At 40.1% G+C, this 9,738-nt stretch overlaps 1 long non-coding RNA gene across 1 annotated transcript; it reads left to right on the top strand.

Moving 5' to 3' along the window:
- Positions 1–6,997: 6,997 nt before the first annotated feature.
- On the top strand, positions 6,998–8,968 carry LOC119518555. Its single transcript, XR_005213802.1, has 3 exons — positions 6,998–7,096; positions 8,091–8,142; positions 8,915–8,968. It is a non-coding gene; the product is annotated as an uncharacterized LOC119518555 (long non-coding RNA).
- The last annotated feature ends 770 nt before the right edge of the window (positions 8,969–9,738 follow it).

Raw genomic sequence — 9,738 nt, 5'->3', positions numbered from 1 at the left:
TGAGCCCAGTGAGTACAACTACTGTAGAGAACAAATTTCTTACTCTCCCCCCAGGTAGTCTCTATGTTCTTTGTAATCACTACCTCTTGTCCAGGCTGCGGCATTTGATCTCTGCAGGTGGCCCTGTTGACCCATCTTTGATTGAATTCTGCTCTAGAACCAATGTTAAGCACAGATATCCTTATCAGGTGTCTTCTCACTCCTCCTGGTCTCCTGAAACATGTCTCTCCCCCAGGCCTTCTCTGTTTAGTGGAGGGTGGAGGAAAGTGGCCTGGCAGAGTGGGGAGGATGAAGGGGTCAAGGAAAATCACAGACAGCACTGTAACACATGCACACAGGTGCCTGCAAGAGCTCCTGCTTTTAGAGGTTGTCTTGATTCTCCTGAAATATTTGTGTGAATATTCATCCCTGAACAGCATCTCCTGAGCACATATTCATGTGGAGGAAGTCAGTCCTCTTGACTGTAATTTTGGGACATGTTGATTTCATTGCTCCTCAGCTCTGAGTCCCAGTCTCTCTCTAAGCTCAGTTTGTTTGTCTTGCAAAAATGCCATCTCAGTGCTGGATGCACGGCACATGCATGGTCTGTGGAGCAGCCCTCCCTGAAGGAGCACATGGATCTTGACACACACATCCCCATGAACAGCCAAGGATCCTATTGTCCATGTAGCACAAAAATATTTTTTCTAATTTTAAGGGTTTAGTATTTAGATAAGTCCTAAGTTTTTAATGTGTGAAGAGGGAATTGCCTAATATGACTGTCCCTGTTCACATTTATTTGCAGAACATGAGAACACTCACAAGGATGAACAAGAAGAAGAGTCAGTGGCTGGCAGGTGAGGCTGATAATCAGGGGCCGCTTATGTTCTGGGGTCATCTGGAGACCTTAGGTGCAGGGAAAACTGAAGCAGATGATCATATCTATTTCATCCTTTCTGCCAACCATGATATATCCGCTTCAGGAACCTTGTCGGTTTTCCTAGCAGATTGTTTTTTGGTTAATGCTTCCTATTTTTTTTTTGCATTTTTAATGCAACTTCTTTTAGATATTTACACACCATACAAACCATACAAAGTATACAATCACTGGCTCACAGTATCATCACATAGTTGTGCATACATTACCATGATCAATTTTAGAACATTTTGATTTCTCAAGAAAAGAAATAAGAAAGAAAACCTAAAGAATCCAATAGACCTTATCCCCCGCTCTCATATTATGATCCATAGTATTGGTGTGGTACATTTGTTACTGTTGATGAAACAATATTAAGATATTACTGTTAATGATAAGCCATAGTTTGCAACAGGTACATTTTTTCCCATATACCCCTCTGTTGTTAACTCCTTGTAATAGTGTCATATGTTTGTTCTAGTTCGTGAAACAACGTTTAAATATTTGCACAGTTAAACACATTCATTGTCTACCAAACAATCAGTGTGGTGTACAATCACATGTTTTAACCTTCACCTTTCCTTCTGGTGACTCTAAACTTCCCCTTTCTACCACATTCACCCACAATTCAGTACTGTTAATTATTCTCACAATGCTGTACTATCATCACCTCTATCAATTTCCAAACATTTAAGTTTGACCTAGTTAAAAAGTCTGTGCATATTAAGTGACCACTCCCTATTTTTTAGCGTCATTCCATATCCTGATAGCCTATATTCTGTATTTTATGACTATGAGTTTACATATTATATTTAGATTATATTAGTGAGATCATACAATATTTGTCCATATGTGTCTGACTCATTTCACTTAATATTATGTTCTCAAGGTTCATCCATGTTGTCATGTGCTTCAGGACTTCATTCCGTCTTACTGCTGAATAATATTCCATCATATGTATATACCACATTTTGTTTATCCATTCATCTATTGATGGACACCTGGCTTGTTTCCAACTTTTGGCAATTGTGAATAATGCCACTATGCGCATTGATATGCAAAGCTCTGCTTGCATCCCTGCTTTCAGATCTTCTGGGTATATATTGAGAAGCAGGATTGCCTGGTCATAAGGCAAGTCTGTACTTAGCTTCCTGAGGAATCGCGAAAACGTCCTCCATAGCAGTTGTACCGTTTTACGTTCTCACCTAGCAGTGAGTAAGTGTTCTTATTTCTCCAGATCATCTCCAATATTTGTAGTTTCCTGTTTGCTTGATTGTGGCCATTCTAGTACGCATGAGATGATATCCCATTGTGGTTTTGATTTGCATTTTCCTACTATCTAGGGAAGTTGAATATCCTTTCATGTGCTTTTTAGCCATCTGTATTTCCTCTTTGGAACAGTCTCTATTCATGTTCTTTTGCCCATTTTATAATTGGGTTCTTTGTCTTTTTATTATTGAGTTGTAGGATTTCTTTATATATTCTGAATATCAAATTGTTATGTGATATGTGGTTTCCAAATACACTCTTTCATTGAGTTGGCTGCCTTTTCACTCTTTTGACAAAGTTCTTTACAACACAGAAGTACTCAATTTTGAGATGTTCCCATTTACCAATTTTCTTTCATTGGTAGTGCTTTGTGTGTAATGTCTAACAAACTACCATCTATCACTTGAAGATCTTGAAGACCTATCCTAATATTAGTATATGTTGTGAGATAAGGGTCCTCTTTCATTCTTTTGGTTATGGATATCCAGTTCTCCCACCACCATTTATTGAAGAGACTATTCTGTCCCAATTGGGAGCCTTGTCAAAAGACAACTGACCAAAGAGTTTGAGGGTCTATTTCTGACTCTCAATTCAATTCTGTTGATCAGTATGTCTGTCTCTATGCCAGTACCATGCTGTTTTGAATACTGTGGCTTTATAATATGCTTTAAAGTCAGAAAGAGTGAGTCTTCCCACTTTGTTCTTCTTTTTCAATGTATTTTTGCCTATTTGAGGGCCCTTACCCATCCAAATAAATTTGATAATTAGCTTTTGCATTTTCACAAAGTAGGCTGTTGGAATTTTGATTGGTATTGCATTGAATCTGTAGATCAGTTTGGGTAGAATTGACCTTCCAATCCATGAACACAGAATCTCTTTCCATTTATTTAGGTCTTCTTTGATTTCTTTTAGCAATGTTGTATAGTTTTCTGTGTACAGGTCCTTTACATCCTTGGTTAAGTTTATTCCTAGATACCTGATTCTTTTAGTTGCTATTGTAAATGGAATTTTTTCCTTGATTTCCTCCTCAAGTAGCTCATTACTAGCATATACAATAGAAACAATCTTGATTTTTGCATGTTGGTCTTGTATCCCACCATTTTCTTGAACTCATTTATTAGCTCTAGTAGTTTTTTGGGGGTTTTAAAATAAAGGTCATGTCATCTGCAGATAGCAAACATTTTTCCTCTCTGTCTGTGTACTTCCCAAGCTGCATGGGCCCAAGTAAGGGGAAGGGAAGAGGACTGTCTGCTCCTGGGCAGAAGTTTCCTACCTGATATTTTTCTCTTTCTTTGATTCAGTGTTTGTGGGATCCTTCTCCAGTCTTTATTTTCCTCCAGAGTTCTGAACAAGTGTTCTTTTTTTCACTGAATCTCGGGGGTGAAGATTTCAGGAACTTTCTTATGTCACCATGATGATCTGCATTATTCCATTTTTTTAATTGGTTGTTTTCTTCCTAGTGAGTTTATTGTGTGTGATCCTAATTTTTCTTAATTTCTTTATAGTATAAATAGGTGATAAATAGGTAGGCTTCCTATGGCGTCTGCTATCCCTTCCCTTTTTAAGGAGGGAAGGTTTCCCAAGTGCTGAAAGTCAAGTTTGGAAAAACAGGATTCCATAGTTGATTGCAGTATTTTAGTTTCTACTGTCTCAAATCTCCTTTATAATGAAGAGTTATATTACTGAAGATGCATTTGTCCTGATACCAAGTATGTTAGCTATAGCTATTAATCATAGGTGTCACCTAAAACCAGTTGCCCTTGCTTGTCGAATGAAGATTTAACCCAGACATCCAACAGGGTGAGAAGTCATGGAGAGATCACGACGGCTCTCTTAGGCCAGGCGGACATTGCCTTCGCAGGGAAGTTGACAGCACTTATGCTTCCTATTAATTTTCTAAGTGTACTAGCCCAGAAGCAGTCTGATGCTACATGAAATGTCTCAGAGATTTCCTGAACTCTAGGGATCGAGCTGATCTAGGGATCAGCTCCTTCCCCTGTTTCAATAATAGATGCATTTCCACCTTAACTTGTTACCAACAGAAGGAAATACAAAAGTAAGAACCAGGGAAAAATATATAGATAGTGTTATAATTTGAAAGAAAGAGTCCAATAAGTCACAAGGTCACTGGGCATCTTCAAGGCCTCAAGAGCCTATATTCACTGGGCCATCACATATAAAATTAGCAAAATTTATGCACAAGTTTTAAGGTCACTCTTATGGTTTTCCATGCATGCTGTGTGTCATCACAGTGGCATACAGGGATAGATAGTTGAGTCTGTTTATTAAAAGCATTCAGTGTGGTCAGTGCACTGGGTTCCAGGTGTTGCTCTCTCTCTCCTGCCTTGTTTTTTTAAATTTTTATTGGAGAAGTAGTGGGTTTACAGGACAATCATGCATAAAATACAGGATTCCCATCCACTTCCCCACAACCAACACTTGCGTTGGTGAGGAATATCAGATACAATCGATGCTAGCACTTTTCTTTTAATTCTACTATTTTTTAAGAGTAGTTACATTTGTTAAAATTGATGAAAGATTATTACAGTAGTACTATTAATTATTCTCCATAGTTCACATAGGGATATTTTTTCCCTGTATTCCCAACCTATTATTGTCTTTTCTTTTGTGCATGTCTTAATTCTCATCTGCCCATACACTGGATGAAGGGGGTGTCAGGCACAAGGTTTTTAGACTCACACAGTCACAAGATGAAAGCTATAGAGTTCCACAATCTTTATCAAAATCAAGGCTAATGGATTATAGTTCAACCATTTTAGATGCTTCCTTCTGGCTATTCCAATACACTAGAAACTAAAAGGGAATATCTATATAATTAGTCAGTAGTCATCATCACTTTTTAAATCCTAACTTATCAGATACAACTCTTCCCTATCATTTGATCATTCTCTCAGTCTTCAGGGATATCTAGGCAATGACAATTCTAACCTCTTTGTGCTGGAGAGGGGTGTCAATAATATGAGGTAGAGGGATGAAACTGGTTGCTGTTCTTTGAGATACCTGTACCTCTTGGTTTCAGGGCTGATCCGGCATAGGAGCCATCTGGAGGCTTCAAGGTTCTGTAAAAATAAACTTAATAGATAAAATGTTTGTACAGTCTTAGACAGAGCCCAGGGTCATCTTTAGGATTTTCAGGAATACTGTTGGTTGGGCCTTGGTATACTGTGGCAATTTGCAACACTTGGCAGAAGCTTGCGTATGAGTCACCTCCAGAATGAACTCTCAACTCTATTTGAAATCTCTTAGCCACTGAAACTCTATTTTGTTTCATTTATTTTCCCCCTTTTGGTCAAGAAGGCATTGTCAACCTCAGGATGCCAGGGCCAGGCTCATCCCTGGGAGTCATGTGCCATGTTGTCAGGGAGACTTACACCACTGGGAGTCATGTTACACCTAGGGGGGAGGGTAGAGAGTTTATTTTCAGAGTTTGGCTTAGAGAGAGAGACCAGTGTGAGCAACAAAAGAGATTCTCTGGCAGTGACTCTTCAGTATAATTATGAGTAGGCTGGATACTTCATTACACAAATAAGCTTCATAAGGGCAAGCTACAGCATCAATGGCCTTGGCTTATTAAATTGGGAGTCCTAATGCTGTAGAGAATATTAGGACATCCCCCATTAGGGAATTTTAATAATTCCAGGTTTTTCTTCCAGTCCCTCAGGAGACTCTGGAAATACTTTTCTTTTCTGCCCAAAAAACTCTTGTAACTGTCAGTGTATTTCAATAACCTGTACTGCATAACAAGGTCACATTCCCTAATCTAGTTTCCATGTAATTAGTTTCTTTTAATAAACTGATCAGACATGCTAAATCTGATAGTGTGCTTCAGAAAAATTAAATTTTGGACAAAATAAAGAACTCTTACTTTGGTCTCACAGAGAAGCTGAAATTTTAAAATACAGACAGTATCATCCTTTACCCTGTATTCTGATTTTCCTTTCTCCCAACCATAGCAGCATCATTGTTGTCTTTAATTGGAGTCTGACCTCTTTTTCAGCACCTTTAACAGTAGCTGTATGCAATAACACTGATCTTCAGAACTGCAGAATTCTAACTCTGAGTCTCAGGTATCACACAGATACCCAAAGGGCCAGGGAACTACCAGGTTATGCACAAAAAACACAGCATCTCAGAATTGAGAAATAACATTTAAAACTGAGGAATAATGGGACTGCTGTAAGATCTCACAATCTAGACCCTCATTTTCACACATTTCTGTGCTATTTTTTTCCTAACTTGTGCAATGAGCTTTATTCAGTATTCTGTACTCCTTAATTGACTGCCCAATGTCTGCCCACTTTCTCTGTCTTGATAACCAATGCTCTCAAATTTAATTCTCAGAGTTTGTTCAATATAGTTAATTTAAGTAATGAGACCATAATATATTTGTCCTTTTTTCTGGCTTATTTCACTGAAATAATGTCCTCAGGACTCATTCACCTCATTGCATGCCTCAGGACTTCATTCTTTTCTACAACCACACAATATTCCTTTGTATGCATATTCATCAGCAGTTTATGCAGCCAGTAGTCTGAACAAAGGCAGCGCTCACTCTCCTTCATCTCAGCAGCCACACTTTGCACTATTCAGAGAAGGGTTGTTCTGTTTCTCCTTGAAGAGATGCCCCCTTACCCTCAGGAACTCTCCATAAGCTTTCCAAAGAGGACTAGCTGGGATGCTCTAGTGTGGTGTGCCACACTACTTGTTTAATCATCTATCTTTCATACTCTTCCACACTCACTAGGGATCTCCAAAAACAGGAAGAAATGAAAGATGTACAGATGGACACACTGAATGAAGGCTCTTTCACTTCCTTGGACTGCCATGACCTGCCTGACTTCCAGGAGCCTCCAAGTAGCATGGACCTCATGTATCAAGAACGGGAAGTTCATTCTCCTCTCGATGAGGCCAGTGAGTACTCCTATTATAGAAGACTGGTTTCCTATTGGCCTCCCAGTTAGAACCAACATTCTTTGTGCTCACCTCCTCTTGTCTAGGCTGAGACATGTGGTCCCTGCAGTCGACCCTGTTGATCCATCTATGTTAGAATATGAACCTAGACCTGAATTTAAGCAGAGATATCAATGTCACATATCTTTTCACTCTTCCTTGTCTTCTGCCACATTTCTGTCACCCAGGCCTTCACTAGCTAGTAAAGGGTGGAAACACCTGGTCAGGTAGAGTGGTGAACACAAAGGGATCAAGAAAAATCATGGGAACCACTGCAACACATGCCCACGTGTCTGCAAGAGCCCCCTCTTTAAGGTGGATAGTTTTGATTCTTCTGAAATAGTCTTGTGAATATTCATCCCTGAACAGCGTCCCTTGAGCACGTTGGTGTCCAAGGAGGTCAACACTCTTGACTCATTGATGCCATTGTTCCCAACCCTCTACATCCCAGTCTGTCTCTATTCTGGTTTATACTGGAACACATTCCATAGACAGTTTCTCATGTTATCAGAGCAGAAGCAGATTTGTAGGTCTCAATGTATAGTGGGTCAGGATAGTTTTTCCATACTTTAGAGGAAGGAGTGGGTCTGTGTTGGAGCCCTGACGGGCCCTAGAGCTGCTGTGTTTGGCACCTAGCTTTGTGGCAGGCTGGAAGATATACCTGGAAAAGTTCAAAGGATTGATGGACAATGTAACTTCTTTAAAATTTTGCCCAGTTTGAGGCTGAGTGTGCCATGATAATGAACCAGATCTGAAACATTTTCCCTAATGGATTTGAAAAACAGTTCAGTTCATTTTTTGAAAAACAAAATATGGGGCATTTCAGTAAAATTCTCACTGTATCTTGAAGGCATCCTACATAATACTGTCTCCATGAACAGATAGGCCATTTGTTTGTAACAGGTGCAGTCTGAAGTACTAATGTATAACTAGACAATTAAAAATTTGTTTGCAGAAAATCATGAGCATGAGGAGGGTAAAGAAGAGGAAGAACTTCTGGCTCCCAGGTACCAGTGAATGAGCAGGGGGTGGTAATTAGCAGGGAAAACATGGCCAGTGTCCCCAAAAGAACACAGAAGTCAAATGTAGTCACACAATCCACATGCAAGTGTCAAGGAAAAATGCTCATTTTCTTCACAAACAGTGATGTCATTACTAAAACAATGTTCTTTATTTTCTTTATGACATTGGAGAGTTATTTGGACCTGAGGTGTCTCAGGGATTTTCTGTTCTCACAGGGACCACTTGTTTTCTCCTGTGTGGTTAAAACCGGGACAAGTTGTATGTCTCCTTTCAGGATATTTTGCCTTAAATTTGGGCAGATATTTTAATAGAAAGGAAAGCAACTAAGAAAAACCTGCATATATTGGAAAATATTGAGAAAAATTGGCCAAGAGATACTGATATTGTAGAATCCAGAATAATTTGAGGCAAGAATTATTTGGGCCTCTGCACATAAAACTGAACAAAATGTATGCACAAAAGTTGAAGTCACTGTTATTCTTCTCCCCATGGGCTGTGTCATGATAATGTACCATCCTGAGAGAGCTGAGTCCCCTTCCTCAGACCTTCTGTCTGTGGTGCACTGCTAACCTACTGCTGTCTCTCTCCTGTCCATATGCCCCACAATTTCCCTCATCATAAGACACTCGTCATCCATTTAGAAGGGCTGCACACTTTGTCTTCTGTGATCTCTCTCATATGCCCCCTATCACATGGCCAGCTGAATCTGTGCTGTCTAATCCTTCTTGGTTTAAAGTTTTATGTTGTCTCTACCAGGCCTAGCAGCAAAATGGAGGGGACCCAGGAATTGGATGAAGACATTCAGGCCTCATTGGACGAATGCTATCTGACCCCCTCAAGTCACCATGACCTGGCTGATCCCCAAAGGCCTCCCAGCAGCACTGAATACCTGTTTGATGTCCATGAAATGTGCTTCTCTCCCCATGAAGCTGGTGAGTACTCCATTGTAAAGAGAATAAATTTCCACTAGTCCACCTGAAAGCTTCTTATTCTTTTTGCTCACCATCTCTTTTGAGTTTCAGAGATGTTGTCACTGAACTTGAGTGCTGCAGACCCAATTTATTTTTAAAGAGACTAGGAAAAAATTTTCAGCATGGACAGCACTTGGCCAGGCATCTCTGCACTCTTCCTTAGACTCTTCTTATTTCTGCCTCACCTGCATATATTGGAAAGTATGTCCTAGGCTTCACAGACACCTGGTAGGTGGAGGACACAAGGCAGCCTCTAGTGTGCAGTGTATATACACCAAAACCAAATCTCAGCTACCACTGCCCCATGGGGATGGCTGTGCCAGCAAGAGGCCCTCTTCCAGGTGCAACATCTCATCTCTCCAGAAACATTGTTGCTAATAGTCATCAATGAACAATGTCCCTGGAGTACATGTGGCTGCCCAAGTTTGTTGGCAGTGTTGACTCTAATCTTAAGGTGTCAATTCCTGGGTGCTAAACCCCAGTCTGTCTGCAACAAGTAGCAGAAGGTAAACACCATTACCGTGGCCTGTGTCAGGGTCCTCCAGACCCAGTGCTTTTCAGACTCCTGGTTGAGGGCTGCAGACTGGCAGAGAACATTTTCAGCCACTT

Source organism: Choloepus didactylus, chromosome 2 (genome assembly GCF_015220235.1).
Source record: "Choloepus didactylus isolate mChoDid1 chromosome 2, mChoDid1.pri, whole genome shotgun sequence".
In the NCBI taxonomy this organism is placed as follows: Eukaryota; Metazoa; Chordata; class Mammalia; order Pilosa; family Megalonychidae; genus Choloepus; species Choloepus didactylus.
The sequence above is the reverse complement of the archived record's forward strand: the minus strand, read 5'-3'. Positions and strand labels throughout refer to the sequence as shown.